Raw genomic sequence first — 10,159 nt, forward strand, 5'->3', positions numbered from 1 at the left:
CCCATAGCAAACAAGTGGTTCCCAGGAGGCCTTACATTTTTGTAAGCATCACTTTAGTGAAGCACTAATGCAATGCAAGTTGATGATGGAGAAAAGTGCTGGCTGCTGAGCATGTGCAGTGGACATCTGTTTCTTTAGCCTGATCAGTATCCATTCTTCCTCCCTCTGAGAGCAGCACATCACACTTTCTTAGGACTTGCCAATCAAAGATGTGCATGTCTTCATCTACTCCACATGCTGGTCATAGTAACTGGTTCAGGATAGGTAGATGACTTTATCAGTAATAAAGTGATTCACATGAGAGGGATTTTAATGAAAAGGTTGGGCAAAGGAGTATCTCTCCTTTATTTCTGGAGTAGCTAAGTGTTTAGAATATAAGCCTGGAGCTAGGGCTAACATTTCTTTCCCATTGAGGGAAGTCAGTAGAACAGAGCCTATATAGAAAAGCAGAATCAAGAAATTTTTAAAAAATTACACCTGATACCTGATGACAGTTTTTGAGCACCTGAGTCCAGTCCTATCTGAATATCAGTCTTGGGAACCAGTACATTTTCATCTTCCACAAAACAGAGTCAGGTTTTGATTATTTATTAGCAAAAGGATCCCAACTAATACAGCACCTTTTCCCATTCATGAGAACAGAAAGAAGAAATAGTCTGTAATAAATGTAAGCTAAAAAAACTGAAAACTTAGAGAAAGAAATTGTCTTCCAGGAAGATATAACTTACCAAAACTAACTTAATAAGAAAGAGAAACATCCTAAAAATACCAATGATCACTAAAGAAATTGAATCAGTTGATAAAAATATACCTTCCAACCCACACAAACACAAAGAACAATGCCAAAAGGTCAAGGCCAAGTAATTCTATTGGCAATTTATACCAAACTTTAAAAAAATTAAAGAAAAACATCTCAAGTAACTTCATAAGATTAATATAAGTTTAACTCAAAATCAGAAGAATACAAAGAACAATTATAAGCCAATTTCACTTTTAATATAGAATGAGGCTGGACCAGAAAGGCTTGATTTTAGTTCAAAGACTACCAGGAATCATGACAAATCTAATTTATGATGACTTTCTTTCAGTTTCCTGTTGAACCAGTAAGAAGAAAAAACACAAAATATATGAAATAAAGACAGAAGTAATAAAGTAGATACAGCTTCCCAGTTCTTGCCTAGTTTCTCAGAGAGGTGCTTCCTAAGTTTTGTTTTGCAAGAAGAGAGGGCAAGATGAGAAATCGATCACATCAAAACAGCCCAAGTCACCAGCTTACTTCCATTTGTGCATTTGAAAAGGAGAGCGGTCATATCATCGTTAAGGGTTTATCTACTACTATATAAAGCAATTCCCTTCTACATTATAATGACACATTTTGTGTCAATGTATTGTGTTTATTGCTTCACTTAGGACCACAGTAGGCTTAACCATAGTCTATTGCAAATATTACAAATACAAAACGTCCACAAATATATATCTGCAAGTTTAATCTGCAATGCATTTTTAAAAATTCAAAAGAGAGGAAATAAATAGTCTACATTCATCAGGGGCTCAAAGAGCAACAAAGAGGGCCATGTGATGGGAAGTGGGTCAGAAATCTGAGTTGTTTCTTTTGGACGTTTCTAATTTTTGTTATTATTTTTACAAAACCGAATAATGCTACATTCTTGTTAATCTGTTTACCCAATTTCATGCCTCATTAGCTGAAATATATATTGTAGAATGTTCTATCTTCCCCTGACTGCCTACAAAAACTGTGTTCCGAAATGTCCGCAGCCAGCTTGAATTTCCTCTTCCTCTGGCAGTAGTTCATACTTCCTACTGTATTTCTATGATTCCTCTGTGTCTCCCTTTAGGCCTGTGTGTGTCCTGGTGAATACTTCATTCTTTTCATCTGTTTCCTTTTAAAGCTGTTTTAAGGTTCATTGCTCCTTGACCTATTCAGCCTCGCTGTTCTTCCAGTACAGTCTAATTCCCCAGTTGGGGCTTCAGGACTCTATTACTGCTGTGCTGTCAACAACCTTTTTATTTTTGCCCTTCATCAACTTTTGGCAACTCCCTGATCATATTCAGGGAGCAAAAATGCTAGGATTGAACAGTCAACCAATCCACAGCCCCCGCCAGCAGCACGTATGACAGAACCTATTTGGAATCCTTTTCCATGATGTAATAGCTAATGCAGCTAAACTCTATAGCATCAATTCATCCTCTGGAAGAAACCCAAATAGCAACATAAGACAGGGTCAAGGATTAACTGATGCTAATAGAAATGTTCTTCACAGTGATAGTCCAGACCAAACAGGGCATCCCAGCTGACGAAGGCCTGCATATCATTACAACAGTATGGGAAGGTATGCTTTCCTGGGAAGGAAAAAAACCCCTTTTGTTTGTAATGGAGCTTAATAGTTCACATCTTGTCTGCTAGTTGCACTGACTGTGGTGAGAACTACATACCACAGGAAGAGTTTATAATGGCAGCACGAACCACAAAGATGATGTTTATTCCATATCTAAGCCAATAAGCTCAATGCAGTATTTCATGGCTCTTCATCTTTTTTCCATATTATATTGGGCCTTTCAGCAGAAGTTTTAATGCACTGTAAGCCTATTTGGTGGCCAGCTTTAAAAGCATTTAATAAAAGCAACATAGAGGAAACGTCATCAATGAGTGAGGTTGGCCTTAATGATTTCTTTATCTGTTTATTATTATCTCCTGCTTCCTAGAGATGATGGGTCAGTAGTTCTACAAATCAAGCTGAAAAAAAAAAAAAAGACCTGAGACTTTTTGGAGCCAAAGGCCCTTCATCCCTGCAGGATAATTCAGCCTACTAGCCTTTCATAATGAGCAGGTTGTGGTTTATTCTGTTTCCTTGAAGGGATTTTTCTGGAAGGAATTTTATGGCCATAGGCTTTGTATGAGCATTAAGCAATCTGTAGCATGTGTGGGAAGAGAAAGCACTTGCCCTGAAAGCTATGACTTCAATTTTCCTTCCTACCTGCTGCCCAGGAGTCTCCATTAGACCCGATACCTCTTTGGAGAAAGTGCTGGAAAAGCAGTAGACCACACTCATTCATAGAACATGCAACACAGGCATTCTTGGGGGAAAGCCTGAACTTCCCTGCTCACTAAATCACTGAGGTGGAGAGATCTAACGTGAATGGAAAAGTTTAGGAAAAATACTTCTGCTTTCTGAATAGGAGCCGGCCTTGCTTTGAGGGTATCTGGGGAGCTGATGCTGGTAGCCATCTTTGTTCTCACTTGGCCCAATCTTTCCTTTTGGTAAACACACATTTGTCCAGACAGAGGCATTCTGTTGACTTCCACTAGAAAGATCTACAAGCAAAGGTGAAGAGGAACTATATGGAGCAAATGAAAATAGAACCCTTGGGATAACCTGCCACTTTACAGAAGTAAATATGACAAACTTCCTCCCACGGGAAACCGTTTTATGGCAAAGAGTTTGTCCTTTCAAAGAAAGGACTGGGCATTTTATTTTTCAAAATGAAACCTTAGATTAGTGAAACTATTGCCAGATGCCTGGTGGAAAGGATTTTATCCGTAGGGACTTCATGGGGCTCTCTCATGGAAAGAAAAATTAACCTTCAATAAATAAAAAAACTTTAAATTCCATGTTGGTAAAATTATTCTTACACTTGAGTTTTCATCAAGGACTAATATATATATAACACTTGAAGTTTTTCCATTAAATTGTTTTTGAGTTATGAGTGACCAAAAAAAAAAGTTTGAACAAATTGAAGGAAAAAAATGAAAAGATAGAGCTCTCATGTCCCGAAGCTAGAAAGTATTTTATTTACGTCTCTGGCAATTCTCTAAACATCGTCCCCCACCCCCATGTAGCTGTGGGCAGTGCCATTATTTACAAGTTTTATGTAGAAAACCTTTTAACTTCAGCATTTACTTTAATTCAACAAATATGTGTACCTACTAAGGGCAAAATTGTGTATGAAGCACACAAAACGTGATTGCGATACAGCATTTGGATTTTTTTTTCTTTAGAAAAGAACAAGCTTTATGTAATGAGGAATAATGACTATTTAAATTTTGGAAATGTCAAATTTGAAATGTCTGCAAAGGAGCAAGGATATCTGTCAGGCAGCTGGGAATTTGGTCAGTAAACAGGTGAAATTGGGTATGTTGAGGTGGCACTCTCACGTGTCACATGATATATTTCCAGTCAAAATTAATTTAACACATATTTAAAATCTTTTAAGTTGAAGGTATACAGCATGATGGTTTGATTTCATATATATTGTGAAATGATTACCACAATAGGTTTAGTTAACACCTATCATCTCATATAGATGAAAGAAAAAGAAAAGAGAAAATTTTATCTCCTTGTGATGAGAACTCTTAGGACCTACTCTCTTAACAACGTTCCTAGGCATCATACAGCAGTGTTAGCTAGTCATCATGTTGTACATTACAGCCCTAGTACTTATTTACCTTATAACTGGAAGTTTGTACCTTTTGACCACTTTCCTCTAATTTCCCCTTCCCCATTCCCCACCTCCGGTAACCACAAATCTGATTTCTTTTTCCGAATTTGGTGTGGATTTTTGTTTGCTTGCTTGTTTGTTTTTGACTCCTTGTATAAGTGAATCATATAGTATTTGCCTTTCTTTGTCTGACTTATTTCACTTAGCATAATGTCTTTAAGGTCCATCCATGTTGTTACTATGGTAGCATTTCCTCCTTTTTATGACTGAATTTTATATATATATACATACACATATGTACATATATGTATGTATATAAACATATATACATATATATATCACAACTTCTTTATTTCTTTATTTAGATTGTTTCTACATCTGGGGAACTGTAAATAATGCTGCTATGAACGTGGGGGTGCAGATATCTTTTTGAGATAGTGTTTTCGTTTCTTTTGGATATATTCCCAGAAGTTGAATTGTGGGATCATATGGTAGTAAAAACAATTTCCCTTGAAGCATTTCACAGTGAATATGTTCAGTTCTCCCCACTGCCAGCCAACTAAGTGAAAGGCTCAGGGAACTACATTAACTCTTTGAGGCTACCTACCCATGACCATGAGGAATGATATTGGGTCCCAGAACACAGCCGTGCCTGGGAAGGAGTAGAGGGAGTAGTGGAGATCTGGGCTATAGAATTGGTGAGGGAGAATTTTCTAAAGAGCTGGTAAATATCTGGGAATTTTCACACAAAAAGTAAAAAATAAAAAAAAAAAAAAAAAGGCAAGCAAAGTGGGAATTGGTTACCAACCTATTTAAATTTTATCCTATTTTTTTACCCTTAAAAATATTTCCTCTCTGATATTTAGTCAGAAGTCATTTCTAAAGTTTAGAATTGTGCCATGGTCCAAACAACTCAGACAGAATTTGCTACTATTTTGCAATGCTAACTGTAAACCTGTACCAAATTTTTGGTGTTCCAGTCATTCATTCACCCCTTTAATATCTATTAGTATTTTGTTCGTGCACAATTACTGGTATCAATTTTTCTAAAGCAGAAGCCCTACACAAAATGCTCATTACGCTATAAAACATTTTTCTTAAGGGAAAAAACAGAAGCTATATTAAGCAAAATCCTTCAGAGATCTTTGGATAAATCTGGTTCTGGTATGTGCTTTAGCCAGTAATTTATTTATCATTTAAATAAATGCCTTAGTTTCTCCTTTTATAAAAATGAAGTAACGCTAGGCAGGAGAAAGATTTGTACTTGCTTTAGAGGCTTAGATAGCTGACGCATTGCTACAAGCTGGCGTTATAGATGCTATTAGATAACACTGGACGTCAAATCCTCTACAAATTATCTCTTATCAAACCAGACCTTACAAGACACAAAATGGGGGCATCTTGTTCCAATAAGCGATGATCAATCATACCGCAAATGGTAAACTCAATTTATCAATAAGAAGTTAGTTTGTATCACACCAAATATCAAGGTGATTGATTAAAAGTGTTTTTCACTCTTCATAACTTTGTCATCCTACTGTCTGCTTTCCATAGAGCTCTGCATTAAGATCATGGGTGACAGAGACAGACCTGGGACTGAGTTCCAGTTCTACTATTAACAGCTACCTCACTTTGGACAAGTTAGTTCACCTCTCTGACCCTCAGTATCATCATCTGTAAAATGAGGATGTAAAATAATACCCACCTCAAGAGTTATTATGAGAATTAACGGATGGAATACATGAAAAGTTTTGAATGGAGTCTGGAGAGTAATAGATAGTCTCTTTCTAGTTTTATTATTAGTAATCTGATTCTAATGGATAAAGTTCACACAAGTTGAAAAAAATTAAAGACAAAAATGATTATAATAATTAGAATTAGATAGTCCCTGAGCATTTGGGGGTAGATAGTGGTACAAACTCCCTCTCCTTTTCCCTCTCCCCTCCTTATTTTTTTTCAGAAAGCCTATTTCATTCTCTCCCTTTTGTACTCTGGCAAAGCCCTCACCTGCTAAGGGCCCCTTTTTCCTCCTCAGAGCACATACCAAGTCAGATGCCCAATAGCCTTTGAACCGTAGTAGGAGTCATCCATCCAACCAAGCGAGGCAGCAAAGACTAGACTTTGCTATGTCAATTATGATATTTTGGCAACATGGTATCTTGGCATCCCTTTTTCATTACACTGCTGGTGATGGGCTGACAGAATGAAGTTATATCAGAAAAGCATAAAAGCCTGGAATGCAAATCAATTTAGTCACAAGTTCTTGGGATGGAAAGAGTTCCTTTGCAAAATGACTCCCATGGAAGGAAAATAGCTCTGTTGGATGTCAATTTGGGTACCCGTGAACATGGTCTGGTAGGGTTCCATACTACTGAGGACCAAAGCAAAATTCTTTCCTGGAACCTACTTGGAAATATACATTCGGTTTCCATTAAAACTCGTAATAGAAACTTAAGTTCACACAAGGAAAGACGGATGCAGTTTAGAGTGGATCTGAATTTGGGCAATTACATTTTTAAAGTACCATTTGTTAAGTCGTAGGATTTTTAGAAACAAAAATTGCACGTGAAGGTATAAAGATTTCACTTGAACTATTTAAAATGATATGCCGGCATGCATATATATTAGTGCTTATTCACTTTTTAGTAAGAAAATGATTATTGTTTCATGAATTGTAGCTTTCTTGTCTGGCCCTAAATAATGTAACTTTGGTGAGAAAATCTGGGCTCTGAGACACATTACAAACAGTTACAAATAGAGCAGTTAAATAACTCTAGTCCTTACTAACAGAAGTTCTCATTATAAATACAGATATTAAGAGGTTCATCATTCATACATGTCCATGCTCTAATCTGATTCTTGACAGAACAGAGAAATGAACTCTTCCATATGTGGGTGAAGATGTTTTCTTCTCTTTCTTTTCAATTTTTCTAGAGACACAAAATGCGCATTTTGTGAAAGCCTCTTTCTCAAGGAGCATATTTCCTTATCTTTCAGGGTAAAGATGGAGACAGGAGTGAAATCCCACCCCTGTGAAACATCTGTACCTGGTTTTTAATTGCAGAAGTCCTATGTGAACATATTATCTTTGTAGGGAAATCAAACAATACAGCCTAATTCCCACCAGGCATTTTCACTGAAGCTCCTGTCAAAAAAAAATTTGGATTTCTTGTTTGAAGAAATATTCCTGGTTATATTCTGAGTACATTTGAAGAGCTGATTGGGCAATTAATCGTTCTGTACACAGGCTCTTGGTAAGCTCCCTGTTTTCTGGCCTACATTTCATGCTTGCCCTCTATTACACGTGATGATTCAATGTCCTGGGCCTCCCCAAGATTATTATCCAGAGTTCTCCAATGTGGTTCTCAAACTAGAAGCATCAGCACCACTTGAGAACTTCTCAGGGATATGCAAATTCTCAGGCTCTACCTCAGACGCACTGAATCAGAAACTGTAGGATGGGGGCCTAGCGATCTGTGTCTTAGCAAGCATGACGGGCAATTCTGAAGCCCGCTGACATTTGGGCACCACAGATTTGGAGCAAATCCACTCCCCTGGAGGACAGATCTGCTGCCCACACTGTAGGCTCTGGCTTTCTCTGCCCTGCTGCACCAATAACCACTTTCCACCTGCTCACCAGCTTTCAAATATGTGTTAAAGTCTATGGTCCCCTAATGACCTCTTACCTATTCTCCTTATTTGTGTGTTCTTATAGCCTCTTAATTTCTCTTCTACCATATCTATTCATTGTAGTTTGGCCATGTTTAGAATTTGGAGTTCAAAGTCATTTTCTTTCTGAACCCTGATGTGCCTAGGTTGTAAATTTTATTCATATTGTTTGACTCTGAGCAGGACTATACAGATAAATATCCATTCTTGAGGATTTATTTATTTTTACAATCATAATTTTATTTCCTATATTGTGAACTACTTAACAGAAATTATTTTGTTTTGTAAATGCCCTGATGAGACTATTATCTTGTCCTGATAAAGATATTAATAATACTTATGCAGTGTACTCATGTTTGTTTTGTTCATTTGATTTCCTCAGCCATTGAAAGCTTTCATTGATTGTTGAAATTGGTACCTTTTGATTCAAGGTCCGATGCTGGCCATCTATGAGCGCAGTTTCTTTTCAATATTTGGAGCAACCTACCTCAGTATTGTTTCGGATGGGAAGGGAGGAGAGAGGAAGCAGACACCACGTGACAACAGCTGATTTTCTGGATGTGACTTCACACCTGCTCCTCCTGGGTCCACATGCCTGGAGCACCGTCTACCTCCCAAAGTTCATGCACTCACACCCTCTGTTCTGTCTGGGGGCAGATGATTTCTCTCCATATTATCCTCGTTACCACACACTGAGCCAGATAAGGCACAGTTTTCTCACTTCAAAGTTGGGGGAAATGGAAGCACAGTGGAATAAAGTGATTTGTTTTAGCGTTCCACTACTCAGTGATGGAGCCAAGGTCAAAAGGAATCTCCAGACTCCTGCCTAGGTCTATAGCGATTTCCTGGATCCTGCCAAGCAGATCTCTTATCTTGGCCCGAGTTGATTAACTGTCATTAAATGACTGACCAATTGGAGAAAAGAGTGTTAAAATGTAAAAGGATCTCATTGGGTGGGGGGTGAAAATGACTATCCTTTAAAACAAGAAAAAAATGGGGAGTTCTCTGGTGGTCTAGTGGTTAGGATTTGGCACTTTCACTGCCATGGCCCAGGTTCAATCCCCAGCTGGGGAATTGAGATCCCACAAGCCAAGTAATGCAACAGTGCCAAAAAAAGAAAAAAATGTATATTTTTCCCCATAAAATGATATTGGACTGAAAGAATCACGGAAAACAACATTTTCAGAGTGAATGTTAATGTCAATGTCTACCAAGGCTAGCCAAGTTGTTCTCCTCTGCTTCTGCCAGTTATGCTAACACCATCACCACTTACTTTGAGCAAACCGGACCTCTGATCTGACCAAGGACATAGCTAAGCTATGAAAATTCGATGGAATCCTCATTGAGCTGAAGCACTGATGTGGAAGGTGACCCAACACAAGCAATCGCTTAACGACGCCAGTGTCTTGAAAGGGAATTCTGCACGTCTGGGCATGCATGCTAGAAAGAGAGTGTAGTTTGGTCAGAATATCTATGTCATCTCAGAAATTGTAAAAATAACATCTCCAGCTGGAATTTTAGGCCAGGGGTAAGTAGGAGACTAACTCTCAAATGCTGAGCTATTTTAAGGTGATAGGACCATGGGATGATTTTATTTTAAAGGTTCTTCATGTTTTCTAGACATCAAATAATAATATTGTATCAGACAGCTCTGGCTGCATAACAAATTACCCTAAAACCTATTGGGCATAAACAAAAATAAACTATTTTATTCACAGATCTGCAGTTGGCAGTTTGGGCAACTTTTACTGATTTGACCTGAGTTCTCTCTTGTGTCTGCAGTCAGATGTGAGATCAGCAGAGACAGGCTGACCTTGAGTTGGGACACCCCATTCCTCCCTATATCAAGAAGTGAATTTACACTGTTGCTATCATGATTTTAGGATGCCTTCACTGTTGAGGATAAACAATGAATCCTTTCCTTGTCTTGTTAAAAATAAACCTGTAATTATTCAGCTTAAAAAACTTCACTAAAGAAAATAATGTATTGGTTTATTTGAGGTCTCAAGTCTTTGAGTTCTAAGAATGGACA

The sequence above is a fragment of the Hippopotamus amphibius genome, chromosome 3 (assembly GCF_030028045.1).
Source record: "Hippopotamus amphibius kiboko isolate mHipAmp2 chromosome 3, mHipAmp2.hap2, whole genome shotgun sequence".
Classification (NCBI taxonomy): Eukaryota; Metazoa; Chordata; class Mammalia; order Artiodactyla; family Hippopotamidae; genus Hippopotamus; species Hippopotamus amphibius.